General features: G+C 41.9%; 1 long non-coding RNA gene across 1 annotated transcript in view; it reads right to left on the minus strand.

Moving 5' to 3' along the window:
- Nucleotides 1-6,142: 6,142 nt before the first annotated feature.
- LOC137636999 (uncharacterized) overlaps nucleotides 6,143-27,623 on the minus strand; it is a 30,936-nt gene continuing 9,455 nt past the window's right edge. The window contains exon 3 of the long non-coding RNA XR_011043343.1: nucleotides 6,143-6,621. This is a non-coding gene — a long non-coding RNA (uncharacterized lncRNA). The remainder of the gene's footprint in view (nucleotides 6,622-27,623) is intronic.

A 27,623-nucleotide genomic window follows, 5' to 3' on the forward strand; every position in this document is an offset into this window, starting at 1 on the left:
GAGGAGAGAGTGGCAGTCCTTTGAGCCCACAAGAGGAGAGTGTGGCAGTCCTGTGAGCCATCAAGAGGAGAGCGCCAGTTGTGTGAGCCGTCAAGATGAGAGAGTGGCAGTCCTGTGAGTCATCAAGAGGTGAGAGTGGCAGTCCTGTGAGTCATCAAGAGGTGAGAGTGGCAGTCCTGCGAGTCATCAAGAGGTGAGAGTGGCAGTCCTGCGAGTCATCAAGAGGTGAGAGTGGCAGTCCTTTGAGCCCACAAGAGGAGAGAGTGGTAGTCCTTTGAGCCCACAAGAGGAGAGAGTGGCAGTCCTTTGAGCCCACAAGAGGAGAGTGTGGCAGTCCTGTGAGCCATCAAGAGGAGAGCGCCAGTTGTGTGAGCCGTCAAGATGAGAGAGTGGCAGTCCTGTGAGTCATCAAGAGGTGAGAGTGGCAGTCCTGTGAGTCATCAAGAGGTGAGAGTGGCAGTCCTGCGAGTCATCAAGAGGTGAGAGTGGCAGTCCTGCGAGTCATCAAGAGGTGAGAGTGGCAGTCCTGCGAGTCATCAAGAGGTGAGAGTGGCAGTCCTGCGAGTCATCAAGAGGTGAGAGTGGCAGTCCTTTGAGCCCACAAGAGGAGAGAGTGGCAGTCCTTTGAGCCCACAAGAGGAGAGAGTGGCAGTCCTTTGAGCCCACAAGAGGAGAGAGTGGCAGTCCTGTGAGCCCACAAGAGGAGAGAGTGGCAGTCCTTTGAGCCCATAAGAGGAGAGAGTGGCAGTCCTGTGAGCCCACAAGAGGAGAGAGTGGCAGTCCTGTGAGCCCACAAGAGGAGAGAGTGGCAGTCCTTTGAGCCCACAAGAGGAGAGAGTGGCAGTCCTTTGAGCCCACAAGAGGAGAGAGTGGCAGTCCTGTGAGCCCACAAGAGGAGAGAGTGGCAGTCCTTTGAGCCCACAAGAGGAGAGAGTGGCAGTCCTTTGAGCCCACAAGAGGAGAGAGTGGCAGTCCTTTGAGCCCACAAGAGGAGAGAGTGGCAGTCCTTTGAGCCCACAAGAGGAGAGAGTGGCAGTCCTTTGAGCCCACAAGAGGAGAGAGTGGCAGTCCTGTGAGCCCACAAGAGGAGAGAGTGGCAGTCCTTTGAGCCCACAAGAGGAGAGAGTGGCAGTCCTTTGAGCCCACAAGAGGAGAGAGTGGCAGTCCTTTGAGCCCACAAGAGGAGAGAGTGGCAGTCCTTTGAGCCCACAAGAGGAGAGAGTGGCAGTCCTGTGAGCCGTCAAGAGGTGAGAGTGGCAGTCCTGCGAGTTATCAAGAGGTGAGAGTGGCAGTCCTGCGAGTCATCAAGAGGTGAGAGTGGCAGTCCTGCGAGTCATCAAGAGGTGAGAGTGGCAGTCCTGTGTGCCCACAAGAGGAGAGAGTGGCAGTCCTGTGTGCCCACAAGAGGAGAGAGTGGCAGTCCTTTGAGCCCACAAGAGGAGAGAGTGGCAGTCCTGTGAGCCCACAAGAGGAGAGCGCCAGTTCTGTGAGCCCACAAGAGGAGAGCGCCAGTTCTGTGAGCCCACAAGAGGAGAGAGTGGCAGTCCTTTGAGCCCACAAGAGGAGAGAGTGGCAGTCCTTTGAGCCCACAAGAGGAGAGTGTGGCAGTCCTGTGAGCCATCAAGAGGAGAGCGCCAGTTGTGTGAGCCATCAAGATGGGAGAGTGGCAGTCCTGTGAGTCATCAAGAGGTGAGAGTGGCAGTCCTGTGAGTCATCAAGAGGTGAGAGTGGCAGTCCTGCGAGTCATCAAGAGGTGAGAGTGGCAGTCCTGCGAGTCATCAAGAGGTGAGAGTGGCAGTCCTTTGAGCCCACAAGAGGAGAGAGTGGCAGTCCTTTGAGCCCACAAGAGGAGAGAGTGGCAGTCCTTTGAGCCCACAAGAGGAGAGAGTGGCAGTCCTTTGAGCCCACAAGAGGAGAGAGTGGCAGTCCTTTGAGCCCATAAGAGGAGAGAGTGGCAGTCCTGTGAGCCCACAAGAGGAGAGAGTGGCAGTCCTGTGAGCCCACAAGAGGAGAGAGTGGCAGTCCTGTGAGCCCACAAGAGGAGAGAGTGACAGTCCTTTGAGCCCACAAGAGGAGAGCGCCAGTTCTGTGAGCCCACAAGAGGAGAGAGTGGCAGTCCTTTGAGCCCACAAGAGGAGAGTGTGGCAGTCCTGTGAGCCATCAAGAGGAGAGCGCCAGTTGTGTGAGCCGTCAAGATGAGAGAGTGGCAGTCCTGTGAGTCATCAAGAGGTGAGAGTGGCAGTCCTGTGAGTCATCAAGAGGTGAGAGTGGCAGTCCTGCGAGTCATCAAAAGGTGAGAGTGGCAGTCCTGCGAGTCATCAAGAGGTGAGAGTGGCAGTCCTGTGTGCCCACAAGAGGAGAGAGTGGCAGTCCTTTGAGCCCACAAGAGGAGAGAGTGGCAGTCCTTTGAGCCCACAAGAGGAGAGAGTGGCAGTCCTTTGAGCCCACAAGAGGAGAGAGTGGCAGTCCTTTGAGCCCACAAGAGGAGAGAGTGGCAGTCCTGTGAGCCCACAAGAGGAGAGAGTGGGAGTCCTTTGAGCCCACAAGAGGAGAGAGTGGCAGTCCTTTGAGCCCACAAGAGGAGAGAGTGGCAGTCCTGTGAGCCCACAAGAGGAGAGAGTGGCAGTCCTTTGAGCCCACAAGAGGAGAGAGTGGCAGTCCTTTGAGCCCACAAGAGGAGAGAGTGGCAGTCCTGTGAGCCCACAAGAGGAAAGAGTGGCAGTCCTTTGAGCCCACAAGAGGAGAGAGTGGCAGTCCTTTGAGCCCACAAGAGGAGAGAGTGGCAGTCCTGTGAGCCCACAAGAGGAGAGAGTGGCAGTCCTGTGAGCCCACAAGAGGAGAGAGTGGCAGTCCTGTGAGCCCACAAGAGGAGAGAGTGGCAGTCCTTTGAGCCCACAAGAGGAGAGAGTGGCAGTCCTGTGAGCCCACAAGAGGAGAGAGTGGCAGTCCTGTGAACCCACAAGAGGAGAGAGTGGCAGTCCTTTGAGCCCACAAGAGGAGAGAGTGGCAGTCCTTTGAGCCCACAAGAGGAGAGAGTGGCAGTCCTGTGAGCCCACAAGAGGAGAGAGTGGCAGTCCTTTGAGCTCACAAGAGGAGAGAGTGGCAGTCCTTTGAGCCCACAAGAGGAGAGAGTGGCAGTCCTGTGAGCCCACAAGAGGAGAGAGTGGCAGTCCTTTGAGCCCACAAGAGGAGAGAGTGGCAGTCCTTTGAGCCCACAAGAGGAGAGAGTGGCAGTCCTTTGAGCCCACAAGAGGAGAGAGTGGCAGTCCTGTGTGCCCACAAGAGGAGAGAGTGGCAGTCCTTTGAGCCCACAAGAGGAGAGAGTGGCAGTCCTTTGAGCCCACAAGAGGAGAGAGTGGCAGTCCTTTGAGCCCACAAGAGGAGAGAGTGGCAGTCCTTTGAGCCCACAAGAGGAGAGAGTGGCAGTCCTTTGAGCCCACAAGAGGAGAGAGTGGCAGTCCTTTGAGCCCACAAGAGGAGAGAGTGGCAGTCCTTTGAGCCCACAAGAGGAGAGAGTGGCAGTCCTTTGAGCCCACAAGAGGAGAGAGTGGCAGTCTTGTGAGCCCACAAGAGGAGAGAGTGGCAGTCCTTTGAGCCCACAAGAGGAGAGAGTGGCAGTCCTTTGAGCCCACAAGAGGAGAGAGTGGCAGTCCTTTGAGCCCACAAGAGGAGAGAGTGGCAGTCCTGTGTGCCCACAAGAGGAGAGAGTGGCAGTCCTTTGAGCCCACAAGAGGAGAGAGTGGCAGTCCTTTGAGCCCACAAGAGGAGAGAGTGGCAGTCCTGTGAGCCCACAAGAGGAGAGAGTGGCAGTCCTTTGAGCCCACAAGAGGAGAGAGTGGCAGTCCTTTGAGCCCACAAGAGGAGAGAGTGGCAGTCCTTTGAGCCCACAAGAGGAGAGAGTGGCAGTCCTTTGAGCCCACAAGAGGAGAGAGTGGCAGTCCTTTGAGCCCACAAGAGGAGAGAGTGGCAGTCCTGTGAGCCCACAAGAGGAGAGCGCCAGTTCTGTGAGCCCACAAGAGGAGAGCGCCAGTTCTGTGAGCCCACAAGAGGAGAGAGTGGGAGTCCTGTGAGCCCACAAGAGGAGAGCGCCAGTTCTGTGAGCCCACAAGAGGAGAGCGCCAGTTCTGTGAGCCCACAAGAGGAGAGAGTGGCAGTCCTTTGAGCCCACAAGAGGAGAGTGTGGCAGTCCTGTGAGCCATCAAGAGGAGAGCGCCAGTTGTGTGAGCCGTCAAGATGAGAGAGTGGCAGTCCTGTGAGTCATCAAGAGGTGAGAGTGGCAGTCCTGCGAGTCATCAAGAGGTGAGAGTGGCAGTCCTGCGAGTCATCAAGAGGTGAGAGTGGCAGTCCTGTGTGCCCACAAGAGGAGAGAGTGGCAGTCCTTTGAGCCCACAAGAGGAGAGAGTGGCAGTCCTGTGTGCCCACAAGAGGAGAGAGTGGCAGTCCTGTGAGTCATCAAGAGGTGAGAGTGGCAGTCCTGTGAGTCATCAAGAGGTGAGAGTGGCAGTCCTGCGAGTCATCAAGAGGTGAGAGTGGCAGTCCTGCGAGTCATCAAGAGGTGAGAGTGGCAGTCCTGTGTGCCCACAAGAGGTGAGAGTGGCAGTCCTGTGTGCCCACAAGAGGAGAGAGTGGCAGTCCTTTGAGCCCACAAGAGGAGAGAGTGGCAGTCCTTTGAGCCCACAAGAGGAGAGAGTGGCAGTCCTTTGAGCCCACAAGAGGAGAGAGTGGCAGTCCTTTGAGCCCACAAGAGGAGAGAGTGGCAGTCCTTTGAGCCCACAAGAGGAGAGTGTGGCAGTCCTGTGAGCCATCAAGAGGAGAGCGCCAGTTGTGTGAGCCGTCAAGATGAGAGAGTGGCAGTCCTGCGAGTCATCAAGAGGTGAGAGTGGCAGTCCTGCGAGTCATCAAGAGGTGAGAGTGGCAGTCCTGCGAGTCATCAAGAGGTGAGAGTGGCAGTCCTGTGTGCCCACAAGAGGAGAGAGTGGCAGTCCTTTGAGCCCACAAGAGGAGAGAGTGGCAGTCCTTTGAGCCCACAAGAGGAGAGAGTGGCAGTCCTTTGAGCCCACAAGAGGAGAGAGTGGCAGTCCTGTGAGCCCACAAGAGGAGAGAGTGGCAGTCCTTTGAGCCCACAAGAGGAGAGAGTGGCAGTCCTGTGAGCCCACAAGAGGAGAGAGTGGCAGTCCTGTGAGCCCACAAGAGGAGAGAGTGGCAGTCCTTTGAGCCCACAAGAGGAGAGAGTGGCAGTCCTTTGAGCCCACAAGAGGAGAGAGTGGCAGTCCTTTGAGCCCACAAGAGGAGAGAGTGGCAGTCCTTTGAGCCCACAAGAGGAGAGAGTGGCAGTCCTTTGAGCCCACAAGAGGAGAGAGTGGCAGTCCTGTGAGCCCACAAGAGGAGAGAGTGGCAGTCCTGTGAGCCCACAAGAGGAGAGAGTGGCAGTCCTGTGAGCCCACAAGAGGAGAGAGTGGCAGTCCTGTGAGCCATCAAGAGGAGCGCTGCCCCCCCCCCCCATATAAAAAAAAGTCAGCCGGTAATCCAGGGCTTAATAACGTAGTTTCTGGACACTCTTCGTAAACGATAGTTTCTGGACACTCTTCGTAAACGATTTGAATATATAAAGAAGTTATGAATTTTAATTTTTTTTTTTTGGTGCTTAGGCCGTTTTGTGGCAGTGAATTTTCCATTATGTATAAAAATGGCCTGTCAACTTTTGTGTATTAAGTTCTGCTTTTATAAAAATGGCCTGTCAACTTTTGTGTATTAAGTTCTGCTTTTAAGTCTTATTTTTTTTGCTTGCTTTTAAGTCAAAATATTTCCGTGTTTGAATGTTGCCTTGAATAATTTACTTGCCCTAAATCTTTTGGGCGATTCAATTTTGCCTGTCAAAATTTACTTGCCCTAAATCTTTTGGGTGATTCAATTTTGCCTGTCATAATTTACTTGCCCTAAATCTTTTGGGAGATTCAATTTTGCCTGACAAGTTTATATTCCCATGTTCAAGTTTGCATTCCCATGTTCAAGTTTTTTTTTTTTTTCAATAAGCAAAATAAAAGAAAAATGAAAAACCAAAACATGTCTCATTTCAAAACCACAAATTACAAAAAATGGGTGTATTCAAAGAATAGAAGTATTGGTTCACAGGATTATTTTATTTGAAGGTTTCTCACAGATACAGCATGAAAATGGTGTTAAGAGTTCAATGAGCAGTCAATTTTAGCCTCTCGAGTTGCCTTTAGCTATTTTGTTTTCTATTTTATAAAGATTGGTTTGCAGACCTTTAGTACCACCAGGGACGAATGAGCAACCAGGTTTGCAGACCTTTAGTACCACCAGGGACGAATGAGCAACCAGGTTTGCAGACCTTTAGTACCACCAGGGACGAATGAGCAACCAGGTTTGCAGACCTTTAGTACCACCAGGGACGAATGAGCAACCAGGTCCCCCCTCACTGAGGTTTGCAGACCTTTAGTACCACCAGGGACGAATGAGCAACCAGGTCCCCCCTCACTGGTGGTGGTCTGGGGCTGGTTCCAGACTCCTCCAGTACCGGCCGGAGGAGGGGGCAATGCGGTGTTACCCTTCCAGGTATACCCCGGTCTGCTGCTGGAAGCTCCAAGATTCCAACCATTTCTGGAAAGTTATACATATACTTGAGACATAGAAAATGGGAATCTGCTATATGCCAATTCGACTGGAAACTTATACGTATGCATAGAATGTGAGGAAGAAATGGGGGAACATGGGAATTAGCCAAATGGAATGGAAAAGTTATACATGCATTTACTTGAAGCATATAAAATGAGATTCATAATTATTAGCCAAGTGAAACTGATAAATTGCTTGTTGCTAAACAAAGATGGACACGAAATTTTAGATCAATTGAATTATGCAAGATGATGTAATAGTTTGGCATAGTTTGGCAAAGTAAAAAATTCATTGTGCAGTATAGGAATAAAATATCCAAATATGACAAAATTCAGGAATAAAAAATATATTGAGATTTTATACTTATTAGAGAATAAAGAAAGAATTGTTTATGCTTTAAATAACGAGACAACCAGCCTATTACACATGAATGTGATGAATAGAATGTATATGAAAAATCCATGATTCATGCGAAAAACGTTTATGGTGTGACTGAACGACCATGTGCAAAATATGGTACTGAAAATGGCAATTTTTTTTACTGCATTCGGAATGGAATATAAATTGCCAATTAAAATTTCTATATGAATATTAACTACAGTCTATAATGGAAAAAGTAAGGTCTTATACTGTATCTCACTTGTGATACTATAGATGTATTTATGTGGTTATCATCATCATTACTTGCTAAGCTACAACCCTAGCAGGATGCTATAAGCCCAAGGGCTCCAGCACAGAAAATAGCCCAGTGACGAAAGGAAACAAGAAAAAAATACAAGAAAAAAATAGAATATCTTAAGAACAGTAACATTTGTATAAACTATAAAAAAAACTTTAACAAAACAAGAGGAAGAGAAATAAGATAGAATAGTGTGCCAGAGTGTACTTATATTTAGGGTGAAGTCGGTGGTAAATGTTTCAGAAGAATTTAAGATTATTATTAGTTATATCTAGAACTGTGTCAATTTCTATTTACTACAAAAATGGACGAAGTAATGTTGAAGTTACCTGAAATGCAAGGATGGTGCCTGGAAATGAAACGAAGGAAGAACACTAATTGGATGATGCTGTGAATAGAGAAGAATGGAGGGAAGGTGAATTAGAGTTTTAATATATTTGTAGGTGATCGACCTCTGCAAACAGGTGATTGAAAAGGGAAAGGTTGAATGTTGGTCATGTGAGAAACTTGAGTCTGAAGGAACGTATGTTTTAAGAGTAACTTTGGTCAGAATGGTTGTGATTGAAAAGGGAAAGGTTGAATGTTGGTCATGTGAGAAACTTGAGTCTGAAGGAACGTATGTTTTAGAGTAACTTTGGTCAGAATGGTTGTGATTGAAAAGGGAAAGGTTGAATGGTGGTCATGTGAGAAACTTGAGTCTGAAGGAACGTATGGTTTAGAGTAACTTTGGTCAGAATGGTTGTGATTGAAAAGGGAAAGGTTGAATGGTGGTCATGTGAGAAACTCGAGTCTGAAGGAACGTATGTTTTAAGAGTAACTTTGGTCAGAATGGTTGTAATTGAAAAGGGAAAGGTTGAATGTTGGTCATGTGAGAAACTTATATCTGAAGGAACATTTGTTTCAAAGTAACTTTGGTCAGAATGGCTGTGTTTGAAAAGGGAAAGGTTGAATGTTGGTCATGTGAGAAACTTAAATCTGAAGGAACATCCGTTTCAAAGTAACTCTGGTCAGAATGGCTGTGATTGAAAAGGAAAAGGTTGAATGTTGGTCATGTGAGAAACTTAAATCTGAAGGAACATCCGTTTCAAAGTAACTCTGGTCAGAATGGCTGTGATTGAAAAGGGAAAGGTTGAATGTTGGTCATGTGAGAAACTTAAATCTGAAGGAACATCCGTTTCAAAGTAACTCTGGTCAGAATGGTTGTGATTGAAAAGGGAAAGGTTGAATGTTGGTCATGTGAGAAACTTAAATCTGAAGGAACATCCGTTTCAAAGTAACTCTGGTCAGAATGGTTGTGATTGAAAAGGGAAAGGTTGAATGTTGGTCATGTGAGAAACTTAAATCTGAAGGAACATCCGTTTCAAAGTAACTCTGGTCAGAATGGTTGTGATTGAAAAGGGAAAGGTTGAATGTTGGTCATGTGAGAAACTTAAATCTGAAGTAACATCCGTTTCAAAGTAACTCTGGTCAGAATGGTTGTGATTGAAAAGGGAAAGGTTGAATGTTGGTCATGTGAGAAACTTAAATATGAAGGAACATCCGTTTCAAAGTAACTCTGGTCAGAATGGCTGTGTTTGAAAAGGGAAAGGTTGAATGTTGGTCATGTGAGAAACATAAATCTGAAGGAACATCTGTTTCAAAGTAACTTTGGTCAGAATGATTGTGATTGAAAAGGGAAAGGTTGAATGTTGGTCATGTGAGAAACTTATGTTTTAAAGTAACTTTGGTCAGAATGGTTGTGTTTGAAAAGGGAAAGGTTGAATGTTGGCCATGTGAGAAACTTAAATCTGAAGGAACATCTGTTTCAAAGTAACTCTGGTCAGAATGGCTGTGTTTGAAAAGGGAAAGGTTGAATGTTGGTCACGTGAGAAACTTAAATCTGAAGGAACATCTGTTTCAAAGTAACTCTGGTCAGAATGGTTGTGTTTGAAAAGGGAAAGGTTGAATGTTGGTCACGTGAGAAACTTAAATCTGAAGGAACATCTGTTTCAAAGTAACTCTGGTCAGAATGGCTGTGTTTGAAAAGGGAAAGGTTGAATGTTGGTCACGTGAGAAACATAAATCTGAAGTAACATCTGTTTCAAAGTAACTCTGGTCAGAATGGCTGTGTTTGAAAAGGGAAAGGTTGAATGTTGGTCACGTGAGAAACTTAAATCTGAAGGAACATCTGTTTCAAAGTAACTCTGGTCAGAATGGCTGTGTTTGAAAAGGGAAAGGTTGAATGTTGGTCACGTGAGAAACTTAAATCTGAAGGAACATCCGTTTCAAAGTAACTCTGGTCAGAATGGCTGTGATTGAAAAGGGAAAGGTTGAATGTTGGTCATGTGAGAAACTTAAATCTGAAAGAACATCCGTTTCAAAGTAACTCTGGTCAGAATGGCTGTGTTTGAAAAGGGAAAGGTTGAATGTTGGTCATGTGAGAAACTTAAATCTGAAGGAACATCCGTTTCAAAGTAACTTTGGTCAGAATGGCTGTGATTGAAAAGGGAAAGGTTGAATGTTGGTCATGTGAAAAACATAAATTTGAAGGAACATCCGTTTCAAAGAATGGTTGTGACTGAAAAGGGAAAGGTTGAATGTTGGTCATGTGAGAAACTTAAATATGAAGGAACATCCGTTTCAAAGTAACTCTGGTCAGAATGGCTGTGTTTGAAAAGGGAAAGGTTGAATGTTGGTCATGTGAGAAACATAAATCTGAAGGAACATCTGTTTCAAAGTAACTTTGGTCAGAATGATTGTGATTGAAAAGGGAAAGGTTGAATGTTGGTCATGTGAGAAACTTATGTTTTAAAGTAACTTTGGTCAGAATGGTTGTGTTTGAAAAGAGAAAGGTTGAATGTTGGCCATATGAGAAACTTAAATCTGAAGGAACATCTGTTTCAAAGTAACTCTGGTCAGAATGGCTGCGTTTGAAAAGGGAAAGGTTGAATGTTGGTCACGTGAGAAACTTAAATCTGAAGGAACATCTGTTTCAAAGTAACTCTGGTCAGAATGGCTGTGTTTGAAAAGGGAAAGGTTGAATGTTGGTCACGTGAGAAACATAAATCTGAAGGAACATCTGTTTCAAAGTAACTCTGGTCAGAATGGCTGTGTTTGAAAAGGGAAAGGTTGAATGTTGGTCACGTGAGAAACTTAAATCTGAAGGAACATCTGTTTCAAAGTAACTCTGGTCAGAATGGCTGTGTTTGAAAAGGGAAAGGTATAATGTTGGTCACGTGAGAAACTTAAATCTGAAGGAACATCTGTTTCAAAGTAACTCTGGTCAGAATGGCTGTGTTTGAAAAGGGAAAGGTTGAATGTTGGTCACGTGAGAAACATAAATCTGAAGGAACATCTGTTTCAAAGTAACTCTGGTCAGAATGGCTGTGTTTGAAAAGGGAAAGGTTGAATGTTGGTCACGTGAGAAACTTAAATCTGAAGGAACATCTGTTTCAAAGTAACTCTGGTCAGAATGGCTGTGTTTGAAAAGGGAAAGGTTGAATGTTGGTCACGTGAGAAACTTAAATCTGAAGGAACATCTGTTTCAAAGTAACTCTGGTCAGAATGGCTGTGTTTGAAAAGGGAAAGGTTGAATGTTGGTCACGTGAGAAACTTAAATCTGAAGGAACATCTGTTTCAAAGTAACTCTGGTCAGAATGGCTGTGTTTGAAAAGGGAAAGGTTGAATGTTGGTCACGTGAGAAACATAAATCTGAAGGAACATCTGTTTCAAAGTAACTCTGGTCAGAATGGCTGTGTTTGAAAAGGGAAAGGTTGAATGTTGGTCACGTGAGAAACATAAATCTGAAGGAACATCTGTTTCAAAGTAACTCTGGTCAGAATGGCTGTGTTTGAAAAGGGAAAGGTTGAATGCTGGTCACGTGAGAAACTTAAATCTGAAGGAACATCCGTTTCAAAGTAACTCTGGTCAGAATGGCTGTGATTGAAAAGGGAAAGGTTGAATGCTGGTCATGTGAGAAACTTAAATCTGAAGGAACATCCGTTTCAAAGTAACTCTGGTCAGAATGGCTGTGTTTGAAAAGGGAAAGGTTGAATGTTGGTCATGTGAGAAACTTAAATCTGAAGGAACATCCGTTTCAAAGTAACTCTGGTCAGAATGGCTGTGATTGAAAAGGGAAAGGTTGAATGTTGGTCATGTGAAAAACATAAATTTGAATGAACATCCGTTTCAAAGAATGGTTGTGACTGAAAAGGGAAAGGTTGAATGTTGGTCATGTGAGAAACTTATATCTGAAGGAACATCCGTTTCAAAGTAACTTTGGTCAGAATGGCTGTGTTTGAAAAGGGAAAGGTTGAATGTTGGTCATGTGAGAAATGTTATTTTCATTAGTAAAATAAATTTTTGAATATACTTACCCAATAATCATGTAGCTGTCAACTCCGTTGCCCGACAGAATTCTACGGAAGGGATACGCCAGCGATCGCTATACAAGAGGGGGGTGTACTCACAAGCGCCACCTGTGGCCAGGTACTGCAGTACTTCTTGTTGACACCACTTCAATTTTTCCTCGGTCCACTGGTTCTATGGGGAGGAAGGGTGGGTCAATTAAATCATGATTATCGGGTAAGTATATTCAAAAATTTATTTTACTAATGAAAATAACATTTTTCAATATTAAACTTACCCGATAATCATGTAGCTGATTCACACCCAGGGAGGTGGGTGAAAACCAGTGTACATGTATATCAAGAAGCTAAGTATCCCGTATTTCATATTATCAGTTATTCAAAATAACAATGAAATTACAAGTACCTGGTAAGGAAGTCGACTTGAGCCATTACTCTGCCTTAAATAAGTTCGTCTTCCTTACTGAGCACAGCGTTCCTCTTAGGAGGCTGAACAACTCTAAGGTGCTGAAGTATCAAGGGCTGCAACCCATACTAAAGGACCTCATCACAACCTTTAACCTCGGCGCTTCTCAAGAAAGAATTGACCACCCGCCAAATCAACAAGGATGTGGAAGGCTTCTTAGCCGACCGTACAACCCATAAAAAGTATTCAAGAGAAAGGTTAAAAGGTTATGGGATTATGGGAATGTAGTGGCTGAGCCCTCGCCTACTACTGCATTCGTTGCTACGAATGGTCCCAGGGTGTAGCAGTACTCGTAAAGAGACTGGACATCTTTGAGATAGAATGATGCGAACACTGACTTGCTTCTCCAATAGGTTGCATCCATAACACTCTGCAGAGAATGGCTCTGTTTGAAGGCCACTGAAGTAGCCACAGCTCCCACTTCATGTGTCCTTACCTTCAGCAAAGCAAGGTCTTCTTCCTTCAGATGAGAATGTGCTTCCCTAATCAGAAGCCTGAATAGTAAGAAACTGAGTTCTTAGAACTTGGAAAAGAAGGTTTCTTGATAGCACACCATAAGGCTTCTGATTGTCCTCGTAAAGGTTAAGACCTTTTTAGATAGTACCTAAGAGCTCTAACTGGGCAAAGTACTCTCTCCAGTTCATTCCCCACCAAGTTGGACGGGCTTGGGATCTCGAACGACTTAGGCCAAGGACGTGAAGGAAGCTCGTTTAGCAAAAACCGAGCTGCAAGGAACATGTAGCCGTTTCAGATGTGAAAACAATGATCCTGCTGAAGGCGTGGATCTCACTTACTCTTTTAGCTGTTGTCAAGCACACGAGGAAAAGAGTTTTTAATGTGAGGTCCTAAAAAGAGGCTGATTGGAGAGGTTCAAATCTTGATGACATAAGGAACCTTAGGACCACGTCTAGATTCCAGCCTGGAGTGGACAACCGACGTTCCTTTGAGGTCTCAAAAGACCTAGGGAGGTCCTGTAGATCTTTGTTGGTGGAAAGATCCAAGCCTCTGTGGCGGAAAACCGCTGCCAACATACTTCTGTAACCCTTGATCGTAGGAGCTGAAAGGGATCTTACTTTCCTTAGATATAACAGGAAGTCAGCAATCTGGGTTACAGTGGTACTGGTTGAGGAAACTGCATTGGTCTTGTACCAGCTACGGAAGACTTCCCCTTGAGACTGATAGATTCTGAGAGTGGATGTTCTCCTTGCTTTGGCAATCGCTCTGGCTGCCTCCTTCGAAAAGCCCCTAGCTCTTGAGAGTCTTTCGAAAGTCTGAAGGCAGTCAGATGAAGAGCGTGGAGGTTTGGGTGTACCTTCTTTACGTGAGGTAGACGTAGAAGGTTCACTCCTAGAGGAAGAGTCCTGGGAATGTCGACCAGCCATTGCAGTACCTCTAAGAACCATTCTCTCGCGGGCCAGAGCGGAGCCAACCAACGTCAGCCGTGTCCCTTTGCGAGAGGAGAACTTCTGAAGTACCCTGTTGACAATCTTGAACGGCGGGAATGCATACAGGTCGAGATGGAACCAATCCAGCAGAAAAGCATCCACGTGAACTGCTGCTGGGTCTGGAATCGGAGAACAATACAACAGGAGTCTCTAGGTTATCGAGGTAGCGAACAGATCTTTGGTTGGCTGACCCCACAGGGCCCAAAGTCTGCTGCAAACATTCTTGTGAAGGGTCCACTCTGTGGGGATGACCTGACCCTTCCGGCTGAGGTGATCTGCCATGACATTCATACCGCCCTGAATGAACCTCGTTACCAGCGTGAGCTTTCGATCTTTAGACCAGATGAGGAGGTCCCTTGCGATCTAGAACAACTTCACGAAAGAGTCCCTCCCTGCTTGAAGATGTAAGCCAGGGCTGTGGTGTTGTCAGAGTCCACCTCCACCACTTTGTTAAGCTGGAGGGACTTGAAGTTTATCAAGGCCAGAAGAACCGCCAACAACTCCTTGCAATTGATGTGAAGTGTCCTTTGCTCCTGATTCCATGTTCCCGAGCATTCCTGTCCGTCCAAAGTCGCACCCCAGCCCGTGTCTGATGCGTCCGAGAGGAGACGGCGGTCGGGTTTCTGAACAGCCAAAGGTAGACTTCCTTGAGAAGAAAGCTGTTCTTACACCACGCGAGAGAAGACCTCCTCTCTTCGGAAACAGGAACTGAGACCGTCTCTAGCGTCATGTCCTTTATCCAGTGAGCAGCTAGATGATACTGAAGGGGGGGAGGTGGAGTCTCCCTAACACGATGAACAGGGCCAGCGATGAAAGTGTCCCTGTTAGACTCATCCACTACCTGACTGAGCATCGGTTCCTTCTCAGCATGCTCTGGATGCATTCTAGGGCTTGGAAGATCCTTGGGGCCGACGGAAAAGCCCGAAAAGCTCGACTCTGAAGATCCATACCCAGGGAGACAATGGTCTGGGATGGGACGAGCTGAGACTCCTCAAAATTGACCAGGAGGCCCAGTTCCTTGGTCAGATCCATAGTCCATCTGAGAATCTCCAGACAGCGACGACTTGTGGGAGCTCTTAAAAGCCAGTCGTCTGACGGAGCCGGACACAAGATCATGGTACTGCTGCACAGTCTGTGAACTGTCAACCATGGGGAAGCGAGGAAGTACAGTGACAACCCGAAGCTGTCTAGACTGTCTGGGTCGTACAGACAACTCCCTATCGGGTTGCTGAGGTTGCCGCACTGCGTCACAACAAGTCACTTCTGCTGGTTGTTGAACGTCTTCCTAGTGACACACTGACTCCGTAAACAAAAAATCCTCTAACAAGGACTAAGCTTGGACTGCATGTCTTGCAACACAGCTCAAGGTCTATGGGAGCAGGTGTGGTAACAGACGGGGTTAGCGACTGAAGTGGAACCATTACCTACCCTGGAAGCATGTTATGCTTAAATAAAAGTCCATATGAGGCTACGCAGCTAAAGGCTCCTCTCCAAATGACAGAGTCCTCAAGGGAATATCAGAAGGAGGGAGAAAAGCACTTTCTCATCTACAGGGACCATATCCGAGAAAAGCTAAGTTCTCTCAGTAAGGGTTTCACTGGTGCAAAAGCCGCAGACTAGAAGGCAACGTTATGAAACTGCTTGACAGTCTAGTGAGTTGGCAACAACCAAAGATGTGTGACTGAGAAGCATGCAGTAAGGTATGCAGAGCATGTTGTATGCAGAGCATGCTGTATGCAGAGCATGCTGTATGTAGAGCATGCTGTAAGGTAAGCAGAGCGTGTTGCATGGCGTGTAACATTTCTCAGAAATTCCATGACCAGTGCTAGAGTGAGTAATATCGCATTACTGTCCATTGAAAGTGCACGTGCCGAGGGAATTGATTTAGACTGTTTTGTTGATGAATTTGATAGCCGGCATGATAATCGTAGAATTAAGCTGCACTAAATGTACTATAATCTACTTCACCTCAGGAAAGGGAAACTCGCCCTGTTGGCAACACTGCATTACTTCATGCATGCTTGCATGGGGTTTTAATATCAACATAATATTTACCTTACATTCATAACTCATGATTCATTTTTGTTTTGAAGATATTTTTGCCATATTTTGCGATTTTGTTAAAGATATATTGCAAGGAATACATATATATTTTTATATTAAGTAATACAAATAACCTCCATTATCATAATGTTTGTGTAGGCATACATGTATATGATTACAAATGCAAGTTATGAAAGTAATGAGGTGTTATTATTGTCATTTGTTATCTCCAAGTTGAATGGGAAGAGGCTCAAGTTGAGGAGAAAGTGGCAGATGCATGCGTTGAGGTGGCTGACTCATAGCATGAGGTTGCTGCCTCAAGAGTTGCACTTGCTGTAAGGGTTGCGGATGCGCAGTAGCAGGTTCCTGAGGAACGAGTTGAGGTTCCTGAGGTGTGAGCTGCGAGAGTTGAGGTAGCGGCTGAGCAGAACGCAGTTCTTGTCTCGCGAGTTGAGGTTCCTGAGGTGCTAGCCTAAGGAGTTGAGGCTCTCGCCTTGTTGAGGTCGCTGCAGCGAGTGCTGAGGTGGCTGCCTCATTGATGGAAGAGGTTGTCGTACCTCAAGAGATTGTTGCCTCGCTGGTGGAACCGCAAGCGGAAGCGGAGGAAGTAAGGCATAAGATTCCTGCTCCCATTGCTGAGGTTGCCTTAAGGAAGGCGGAGGTTGCTGCACACCGCTGGTAACTGGCAACTCAGTACGCGGTAAGGTATCCTGAGGAACCTCAACATCGTACGCCTGGCAGACTGGACTGCGGTGAGGCGGAGCGATCGCAGGAGGAGGTGTAACCTTCTCAGCCTGACACTCACGCATTAAGACCGCAAACTGTGACTGCATGGACTGCAGCAAAGTCATCTTGGGGTCGGCAGACGTTAAGGTCTGCTGAGGCAAAGCCTTAACAGAAGATGAGGTCTGTTGCGGCATCACCTTACCTCTCTTAGGAGGTGTGCAGTCACCTGATGACTGCGGAGAGTCAGAGCTAACCCAATGACTGGATCCGGGTTGTTGAACTCTAGAGGTCTGGACTTTACGTTTAAGAGGTCTTGAGACCTGAGTCCAGCGTTTTCTCCCCGAAATTTCTTCTGCAGACGAGTAAAATAAGGGCTCAATCGTCTGCGGGTGGGAGTGACGGTCTCTGTAAGACACGCCCGCAACCACCGAGGATACTTCTGTGCGCCGATCAAGGCCTGCCGAACCCTTTTGCCCTTCGACATTGCTTCTCCCCTGGGCTTGGGAGCTTGCAAGAGGTCCCGGACTGGGAGGACGACTGGCACGCACAGAAGTACCCTCACGCACAACACTGACACACTTTGCGCTAATCACTTATCACTTTTGAATTTCTGTTTGCACTTATTTCACTGAACTCGAAACTTTAAGTGGTTTGTACCTGAAACACGCAATTCTATCCTTCCTTAAAAGTTAGTAATTGCGAAAACAGAATTACAATGTAACAGAAAAATCTAATGAAAGATAAATAATTCAGTGGCTGGAAAGAGACTAAACACTAGATCAAATAAACTACGTTTAAAATCTCTCACCGCATAAAGCTTGAGAACAAGAATAAACTCTAGAAACGTTTACCTTCTTCCCCTAAAGAGACTAGGGAGAAGAGCAAAAACGATAACAACGTTACTCGCTTGAACGAAACGTTTATCCAGCTCTCTCTCCCTCCGTCTCTATCTCTCTCTCTCTCTCTCTCTTGACTTAGAACCTGAGAGAAGAGCCCAATCATATATACTCGTTAAAACATATTATTGTTAAAGGAAAAAAACTGAAAGATTTCCCAAATAAAAAGTTCCTTTATTAGAATTAAAACCATTAAGCTAAGAAAGAATGAACAAAACGCTATAAACGGTTTACTCTTACTGCAACGTGACACCGTGAAAATTCTCTCTCTATCGTAACGATAGAGCGCAAGTTGAACGTTCTGAACGTCAACAACTGCAGAGACAAAACAAAACGTTAGTTCAACTTTGAAACAGTACGAGACTATCAAAGAAATTCTTTCAAAAACATTAAAATAGCATAATATGTTAACAGGTAAAACCGAAATGACGGGCTCAATGTTAATTAACTTCGGTACAAGAAAAGACCGCCTACTATTAGGAAAGGTCGAATATAAACAAATATAAAAATTAATTTTAATAAATTTATAAAAAAGGAAGTTAATCGAAGAGGCCTATAAAAGGCGGAGAGATATAAAATAAATCTATAACTTTTGTTAAGCAAAATTAAGAAAGAGTCTATACTCTCTTAGACACCAACACTTCCGTCTAAGGGAAGGGTCGGCCATTTAAAGGTGAAAGAGAGTTCATACTCTCTTCGTCACCATAATTAATCAAATTAATTCCAAAAGCTAGCTAAGCTAATAATAAAACTTCCTGAATAGCGAAAGCTGAAATCTTAGAGCAATACTTCACCAAAAACCGTGAACAAGACTCCAAAATTATAAGCGTATCCATGAACGTCTTGCCGGAAGCACGACAGAGGAAAAATTGAAGTGGTGTCAACAAGAAGTACTGCAGTACCTGGCCACAGGTGGCGCTTGTGAGTACACCCCCCTCTTGTATAGCGATCGCTGGCGTATCCCTTCCGTAGAATTCTGTCGGGCAACGGAGTTGACAGCTACATGATTATCGGGTAAGTTTAATATTGAAAAACTTAAATATGAAGGAACATCCGTTTCAAAGTAACTCTGGTCAGAATGGCTGTGTTTGAAAAGGGAAAGGTTGAATGTTGGTCATGTGAGAAACATAAATCTGAAGGAACATCTGTTTCAAAGTAACTTTGGTCAGAATGATTGTGATTGAAAAGGGAAAGGTTGAATGTTGGTCATGTGAGAAACTTATGTTTTAAAGTAACTTTGGTCAGAATGGTTGTGTTTGAAAAGGGAAAGGTTGAATGTTGGCCATGTGAGAAACTTAAATCTGAAGGAACATCTGTTTCAAAGTAACTCTGGTCAGAATGGCTGTGTTTGAAAAGGGAAAGGTTGAATGTTGGTCACGTGAGAAACTTAAATCTGAAGGAACATCTGTTTCAAAGTAACTCTGGTCAGAATGGTTGTGTTTGAAAAGGGAAAGGTTGAATGTTGGTCACGTGAGAAACATAAATCTGAAGGAACATCTGTTTCAAAGTAACTCTGGTCAGAATGGCTGTGTTTGAAAAGGGAAAGGTTGAATGTTGGTCACGCGAGAAACTTAAATCTGAAGGAACATCTGTTTCAAAGTAACTCTGGTCAGAATGGCTGTGTTTGAAAAGGGAAAGGTTGAATGTTGGTCACGTGAGAAACTTAAATCTGAAGGAACATCTGTTTCAAAGTAACTCTGGTCAGAATGGCTGTGTTTGAAAAGGGAAAGGTTGAATGTTGGTCACGTGAGAAACTTAAATCTGAAGGAACATCTGTTTCAAAGTAACTCTGGTCAGAATGGCTGTGTTTGAAAAGGGAAAGGTTGAATGTTGGTCACGTGAGAAACTTAAATCTGAAGGAACATCTGTTTCAAAGTAACTCTGGTCAGAATGGCTGTGTTTGAAAAGGGAAAGGTTGAATGTTGGTCACGTGAGAAACTTAAATCTGAAGGAACATCTGTTTCAAAGTAACTCTGGTCAGAATGGCTGTGTTTGAAAAGGGAAAGGTTGAATGTTGGTCATGTGTGAAACATAAATCTGAAGGAACATCTGTTTCAAAGTAACTCTGGTCAGAATGGTTGTGATTGAAAAGGGAAAGATTGAATGGTGGTCATGTGAGAAACTTAAATTTGAAGAAACGTATGTTTTAAGAGTAATTTTGGTCAGAATGGTTAAGTTCCTTGTAAGAAAGTGATTTAAAAAAGAGAACTAAATGAAGTCGGTTGCTTGATTGAAGAGAACAGGCAGAGATAGAACTCCCTCTTTGAATAAATGCTTAATGAATGCAGTATGTAAAGGTGATAAGAATCAATCACTGGTGAGAGATGAATGCAGACATAGGGAAAATTGCAGAAGAATGTAAAGAATAAGTGTGTTATGATTCATGTGGAAGAATGGAATGACAGAAAAGGAAATAAAATAAGGAGTCAGATTCTCCTGAGAGAGAGAGAGAGAGAGAGAGAGAGAGAGAGAGAGAGAGAGAGAGAGAGAGAGAGAGAGAGAGAGAGAGAGAGAGGAGGTTATTAAACTAGGAAGTGTATGAAAACATATTTTAAAGGAAATTCAAGTAGAGTTTAGAATGGAAAATGAAGCAAGACTGAAAGGAATGTCTGGAATAGCATTACATTGGAGTTATTTATATCCTTTGTCGTACTGTCTGTATTAAGTTAATTTGTGCAAGGTTAATGAGTGCAAGTAGATAGTGCATTGAATAAAACTCGGTACTGTAATGCATAATGCTTATTTGACCTTAGTCCTTGTAGCTCTAAGGAAATGTGGAGGAAATTTGTTTATAATAAACTAAAAGTTAAAGTACATGAATAACACTAACAGAGCATACAACATAAGGGAAAGGACAACGTGCCCAGGTAACAGATAGATAGGCATTGAGAAGCTAGACTTTAACAAGCTTGCTTCAGTATATCGCCAGATATAGCAAGAATTATTTTGGGGGAAAATGTTGGAGTCTATTAGTGATAGGCTCTGGGGTCACGTGCTGTTAAGGGAGGTCACAAGTTGATATTTGAAACAATTGATTGATTGATTGATTTTAGGTTTTCTGGCATCCTGGCATCCTGAGATGACAGTACTATATTATTATTATTATTATTATTATTATTATTATTATTATTATTATTATTATTATTATTATTATTATCATTTTTACTTGCTAAGCTACAACCATAGTTGGAAAAGCAGGATGCTATAAGCCCAGGGGCCCCAACAGGTAAAATAGCTCAGTGAGGAAAGGAAACAAGGAAAAATGAAATGTTTCAAAAACAGTAACAACAATAAAATAGATATTTCCTAAATAAACTATAACAATTTAACAAAACAGTGGAAGAGAAATTAGATAGGATTGTGTGTCCGATTTTACCCTCAAACAAGAGAACTCTGACCCAAGACAGTGGAAGACCATAGTACAGAGGCTATGGCCCTACTCAAGACTAGAGAACAATGGTTTGATTTGAGAGTGTCCTTTTTCTAGAAGAGCTACTTACTATGGCTAAAAGGTTTAGATAAATGAAAGCAGACATCAAGACTATTTCAGATGAATTTGATAAAAAGACCATGTATAGGAGAACCAATAATTCATGTGAAGGGATGGAGAGACAGAAATAAGTGTCAACCATTTAGTATTTGTAAGTTCTTATGTGAGACTAAGAATCTTCTGTGAGATTAAAGGAAGCAGTGAATGAGAAAGTGTAAAATATGATTGTGGAAATATAAGGAAATGGAAAAAATGTTACTGAATTTGGATTGCAATTTAGAAAAAGAGAAAAGTGTCAAGTAACATTATAGATAAATATCATGTTGATTCCAAAATGAAAGGAGACAATGTAAGGTCTTGTATAAGATCACATGAGAGAGAGATACAGTATTTGTTAATTATGTGGTTTAGTGTACGATAGAGACCGAGGTAACACTGAAATTTAGTAGAGAGGTAGCATTGTTATCTGTCAATTTGCAAGAGCATAAAAAAAATTTGTGTTTAAGTTATATACCGTTTAATTAACAACGCTGGATAGAGTATATAGTGCTTGATAAAGGTCCCTATATTTTGAAAGTAATGCCAAAACAAAAGGCAGACCTGATAATGAGTTAAGATACTTATTAAATTAGCATGTCAAGCAATTAGATGGACAGATTCCCTTACACATATTTAGAGTGAAGACAATGGTAGGTGTTTCGAAAGTATGAGAAAAATACTAGAAGTTTATCAAGAACTGGGTTAATTACCTTTTATCTCAAAAGAGTTCTCTTGCTTGAGGGTATACTCTGGCACACTATTTAATTTCTTTTCCTCTTGTTTTGTTATTTTTTTATAGTTTATATAGAAAATACTTATTTTAATGTTGTTACTGTTCTTGAAAGATTTTATTGTCCCTTGCTTCCTTTCCTCACTGAGCTATTTTCTCTGTTGGGCCCACAAGGGTGTATAGCATCCTGCTTTTCCAACTAGGGTTGTAGCTTAGCAATTAATAATAATAATAATAATAATAATAATAATAATAATAATAATAATAATAATAATAATAATTGCCATAGTACCAATATTGAGATAGGCTGCAAGTGTGAGATACTACACATGAAGAAAACCGGTGATGTGAAGTACATTTGGATTGTAAAAAATGGATTTATTCCTACAAGCATTGCAAGAAAGAGATGGCAGAATTACTGCACGAGTAACAAATAGATTGTAAAATAGTTTCTCGATAGGTGCTGGTGCAGAGATTTCCTGGGGCTACCTTAGCTAGAGAATGTGTCAAGTGGTCAAAGAACTGGACAGACATATTTCACTTTAGGGAGAAAGGAAGTGGACATTTAACATAATGTGAATACACGAGAATAAATGAGAGTAAGTGTTTCAATGTCTAATGTTTGAAGTAGGAGAGAGAGTTCAGATAATAATTTACAAGGACTGGTTGAGTGTTTGCAAAGAAAAAATAAAGTCTGAAAGACCATAAATTGGGTCAAGTTCCTCTTACTTGAGGATACACTCGGGCACTATATTCTATACAATTTCTCTTTCTCTTGTTTTGTTTTGTTAAAATTTTTATAGTTTATATAAGAAATATTTATTTTATTGTTGTTACTGTTCTTAAAGTATTCTATTTTTCCCTGTTTCCTCTCCTCACTGGGCTATTTTCCCTGTGGGGGCCCCTGGGCTTATCGCATCCTGCTTTTCAAACTAGGGTTGCAGCTTAATAATAATAATGATAATAATAATAATAATAATAATAATAATAATAATAATAATAATAATAATAATAATAATAATAATAATATTGTAGAAATGAGAAGGGACAAAGTACTAAGGCAAACAGGTGGTGAGAATTAGGAACGCATGTCACCAGAAAGATTTTTTTTGGATATTGTTACTTTAATCTAAGAAGATTTAAAAAATGAAACTATTTGAGAAAAATGTCGATTTCTATCAACTATCAGCCCTGTATCATTTGCTGTTGAGGGAGGTAAGGAGATGTAATTGAAGAGAGAAAATATCCAAATAGCTTACGTATATAGAGGTGACAGCCAGAGTATTACTGTAGAATAGTTGTCCCATAAAATAGATACTTTTGAAGGAGTAAAGTTATTGGTAGGATGCTCAATTGATTATAGGTGAAATAAAATGAAAGCAGATATTAAGACTATCATGGATAAATGTGATTAAAAAAAAAAGTGTTTTTATTGGAGAACGAATAATTCATGCAAAAGAATGGACAAACAAGAAAAGTGTCAACCAGTTAGTATTTGTAAGTTTCTATTTTGGGACCAAGAAGTTTCTGTGAGATTGAATAAAAGAATGGAGGAAAATGTGTAGAAACATGAATTTGGAAATAGAAGAATTACTGCCAGTTCTTTGTTCAGATTGCATCTGTAACGTTTAGAACGCTTCCATAAGACTTAATAACTGCCAGATCTTTGTTCAAACAGCTTCTATAATGTTTAAAAAGCTTCCTGGATGAAATGTAACTGAATTTGGAATGCAATATTAAAAGAAAGAAAATTAGAAATGAAAAATTCCAGATGAATAGAATACAAAAGAGTCTAAAATGGAAAACTAAATGAGACTGGAAGTAAGGTCTTGTTTGATATCACATGGGAGAAACATTACCCTATTTATGTGGTCCAGTGTGAAACACAGACAGAGGTAATAGATTCATTTGCAAGGGCATAAAATATGTTCGTGCTTGAGTTATACGCGGGTCAATTAACAACGTTGGATAGTGTATATAGTGCTTGATCAGGGTCCCTATATTTTAAAGGTAATGCAACAAAGACAGTCATGATAATGAGTTAAATACTGGAATGATACCTCGAGAAGACACTTATTAAAATAGTAAGACAAGCAATTAGATGGACAGAGTCCTTTGCATATTATTACTATTATTATTACTTGCTGAGCTACAACCCTGGTTGGTTGGAAAAACAGGATGCTATAAGCCCAGGGGCTCCAACCAGGAAAAAACCCAGTGAGGAAAAGAAACAATGAAAAAATATTCTAAGAACAGCAACAACACCAAAATAAGTATTTCCTATATAAACAATAAAACTTTTAACAAAACAAGAGGAAGAGAAATTAGATAGGATAGTGTGCCCGAATGCACCCTCAAGATAGTGGTAGGTGTTTGAGAAGACATACAATGCCACTATTTGTAGGAATTAGATGGACAGACTACTTAACATATCTAAAGGTGAAGACAGTGGTAGGTGTTTGAGAAGACATACAATGCCACTATTTGTAGGAATTAGATGGACAGACTACTTAACATATCTAAGGTGAAGACAGTGGTAGGTGTTTGAGAAGACATACAATGCCACTATTTGTAGGAATTAGATGGACAGACTACTTAACATATATCTAGGGTGAAGACAGTGGTAGGTGTTTGAGAAGTATATGAGAAAAATCTTAGATGCCTTTCCAGGATAAACCCTATATCATTTACTGTTTATCTCAATAATGGAAGGAGAAGCATAGAAATGTGGAAGTGGAGGAGAAAAATGTAGAGATGAATGTGCTAAACATAAGCCAAACAGATCCTATGATGACTGGAAAGGAAGGATATCAAATAGAAGATAGGAGAGCTGCTTAAAGGATGCTGTGAGTAATGGGTAGAAATGAATTCAGGAGATGCTAAGGATCATAAAATAAGTAAAAGCATATGATGCAGTCCTTTTAGATGTTAATTATTTTTGTTGTAATTGTGAAAAAACCAGAGAGAATACTAAATGTTTAAATGATCTTTGAGATAAGGCAATACGGGTGTTCTCAATATATCAACCTTAATCTGGGACACCAGGACGTGAACAGGAAAACCTTTCAGAAAGGTTACCAGGATCAGTAATGGGCAAGACGAATGAACTTGTTTAGAAGACGAGATAAAGAAGCCTACAACTAAATAAAATTTCCTCTTGTTAGGAGTAGAAGAGACACTTCAACTATGGCAAGCAGCTCTTCTATGAGGACACTCCAAAATCAAACCATTTGTCTCTAGTATAGGGTAGTTCCATAGACTCTGTCCCATGGTCTTCCACTGTTTTGGATCAGAGTTCTCTTGCTTGAGGGTAAAAAGGGTACACTTGAGCACACTATGCTATCTTATTTTTCTTCCTCATTTTTTGTTAAACTTTTTATAGTTTATATAGGAGATATTTATTTTAATGTTGTTACTCCTAAAATATTTTATTTTCCCTTTTTCCTCTCCTCACTGGGCTATTTTTCCTGTTGGGCGCCCCCTGGGCTTATAGCATCATGCTTTCCCAACTAGGGTTGTAGCTTAGCAAGTAGTAAAAATAATAATAATAATAATAATAATAATAATAATAATAACAATAATGATAATAATAATAATAATAATAATAATAATAATAATAATAATAATAATGTAACAGGAGATAATTGAAAACTCAAAAGAATGGAGACGTTCAACAGATTGGACTCATAGCAATAAGAACAGTCAGCATTAAGATTAGGGTTACCTTGCTGTATCATTTGGTCCCAAGAGCTGATTATTTGATAATGATGGATAGAAAAGTTGGTAGACACTTTAGATCTGTGTTTATGCCAAAATGACAGATTTATTTTAAGGATTTCGATGGAAGGTGTACAGTATGCTATTGTTTGAGAGTGGGCTGAATAGACAAAAGAGATTTCACGAGTAACTAGTTTGCTGTTGCTATTACAGAAGTGCAATTGAATCGAGGAAATTAGTATTGCAATAGATAGATAGATAGATAGATATAGATATATACTGCAGTATATAAACTTTTCAAGAGATTGTTGTTGGCTGTGTAAGAATATAGTTCAGTTGTGTGTGAATTATCGATTGTTAAACCCTGCTGCGTATCATTGTTAACAGTCTGAAAGAAAGTGAGCAAGTTGTGCATGTTTGGTCCTTGAATTGTGTTCATTACAATAGGGTTGTTGATAGGAACTTATGATAGTAGAGCAAGATGGCTGTATATGAGAATGTAAGGAAGAGAATGAGTAAAAAAATTGATTTTATTCCTGCAATCATTGAAAGGAAATGGTAGAAATGTGAGATGTTGCTTTGATAGATACAGTTGCAAAGATTTCCTCGAACTATGTCTGATAGATATATTGGTAGAATGGTCTATTCAGAGAAAATGTTGAATGGTAATAATGCCCTGAAATGAATTGGGACATATTTCAGTTTAATAAGTATACTTAGAGAAAACTTCAAGTATATTAATGCTTAGAACCGGACAGGCAAATATTTCTGCTTAGGAAGAAGGGATATTGGCAGTAAACCTAAGAATAGGGAAGTATAGAGGAAAGTGAATATGAGTTTAAGTTGTGATGTATACTGTGTGTGTTCTGGGAAAGGGATGAAAATGTAATTATGTTCAAATGAGTTGTTATTGCCTGGAATATAGACTTGAAAATAGATTTACAAAAGTAGCTAGTTGTGTAAAACAAGAGAATATTCTGAGAATTATTATTATTATTATTATTATTATTATTATTACTATTATTATTATTACTATTATTATTATTATTACTATTATTATTATTATTATTATTATTATTACTAGCCAAGCTACAGCCCTAGTTGGAAAAGTAAGATGATATAAGCCCAAGGGATCCAACAGGGAAAAATAGCTCAGTGAGGAAAGGAAATAAGGAAATAAACGATGAGAAAAAATTAACAAAATATTTTTGAAACCAACAAAATCAAACCAGATATGACAAATATAAACTATTAAAAGACTTATGCCACCATTAAAAAAAATTATATAAGAATAGGCAGCAAACAGAAATGGATACTGAATAGTTGATGGATAATCAATGTAAATATATAGAGCAATACTAGTGGTGACTGAATAGAAAGCTAAATTATAACTATGGCAGTGGCTGTCTATGTAATGCTAAGGTGTGAAGAGTCAGCTTAAGACGATGTACAAATATTAATAGATGGTATCACCTTGGTATCACTAATCAAAGTAAGGGATTTCAAACCAAAAACCTATTGAAAGGAGCCATTTGGGGAAGATGGAAGTGGATGACCCTGTGAGGGTAGAAGGCCAGGTTTTGGATATTAAGATAAAGAATGCGAACGTAGTAAAAACATGGAATCTAAAACTTTCAAAAGCAAAAGTAAACATATACCTGGGGAGCACAGATCCCATGTAGTGTTGTTAAAGTTTGGTGTCATTCTTCATAAACTAGGGTTCCTATAGAATGCCTTCTGCTTAGCCAGGTTTACAGGAATTTAGAAGGACTTGTACGCAGAGGGAGTTTCAAGGTGACCCTTAAGCTAATTTTTGTCAGTTTTAATCATCATCATTATCATCTCCTATGCCTATTGATGACACCAAGAGCAGAAAATGCATTAACCGAGTGGAGAGCTGTAAATAGTAGATTGTTACTAGCAAAGTTCAAATCAAAGCTGTGCAATATGAGTATTACAGTTTGCTGTAACCCAACGAATGATTCCCTGAAGAAAGGAAAAGATGAATACTATGAAGGACTGCAGAGTTTAATAGACGAGATCCCAGAGAGAGGTATGAAATTTGTGATTGGTGACTTCAATGCTAAAGTTGGAAGGAATAATCAAGGGATAGAGAATGTGATGGGTGTCGAGAGTCTTGGCGAAGTTGCAAATGAAAATGGAACATTTCATAAGTTTCTGTTCAGCAAACAATCTTGTTAGTTTTTATGGTACAAAAATTAGGTGGTCATTGTCTTCCATGAAATTGCAATGTGTATTCATGACATTTGAAGCTGTTATGGTAATACTAAATGCAATCTAGAAGAATATACTTCACGGTACTTGCAATATACCACATTAACAGGTGGATATAATTCAGTTTCACAAATTTATTAGTTTAATATTATGTGTTTTATTTTATCATATTGAA

Source organism: Palaemon carinicauda, unplaced genomic scaffold (assembly GCF_036898095.1).
Source record: "Palaemon carinicauda isolate YSFRI2023 unplaced genomic scaffold, ASM3689809v2 scaffold480, whole genome shotgun sequence".
NCBI lineage: Eukaryota > Metazoa > Arthropoda > Malacostraca > Decapoda > Palaemonidae > Palaemon > Palaemon carinicauda.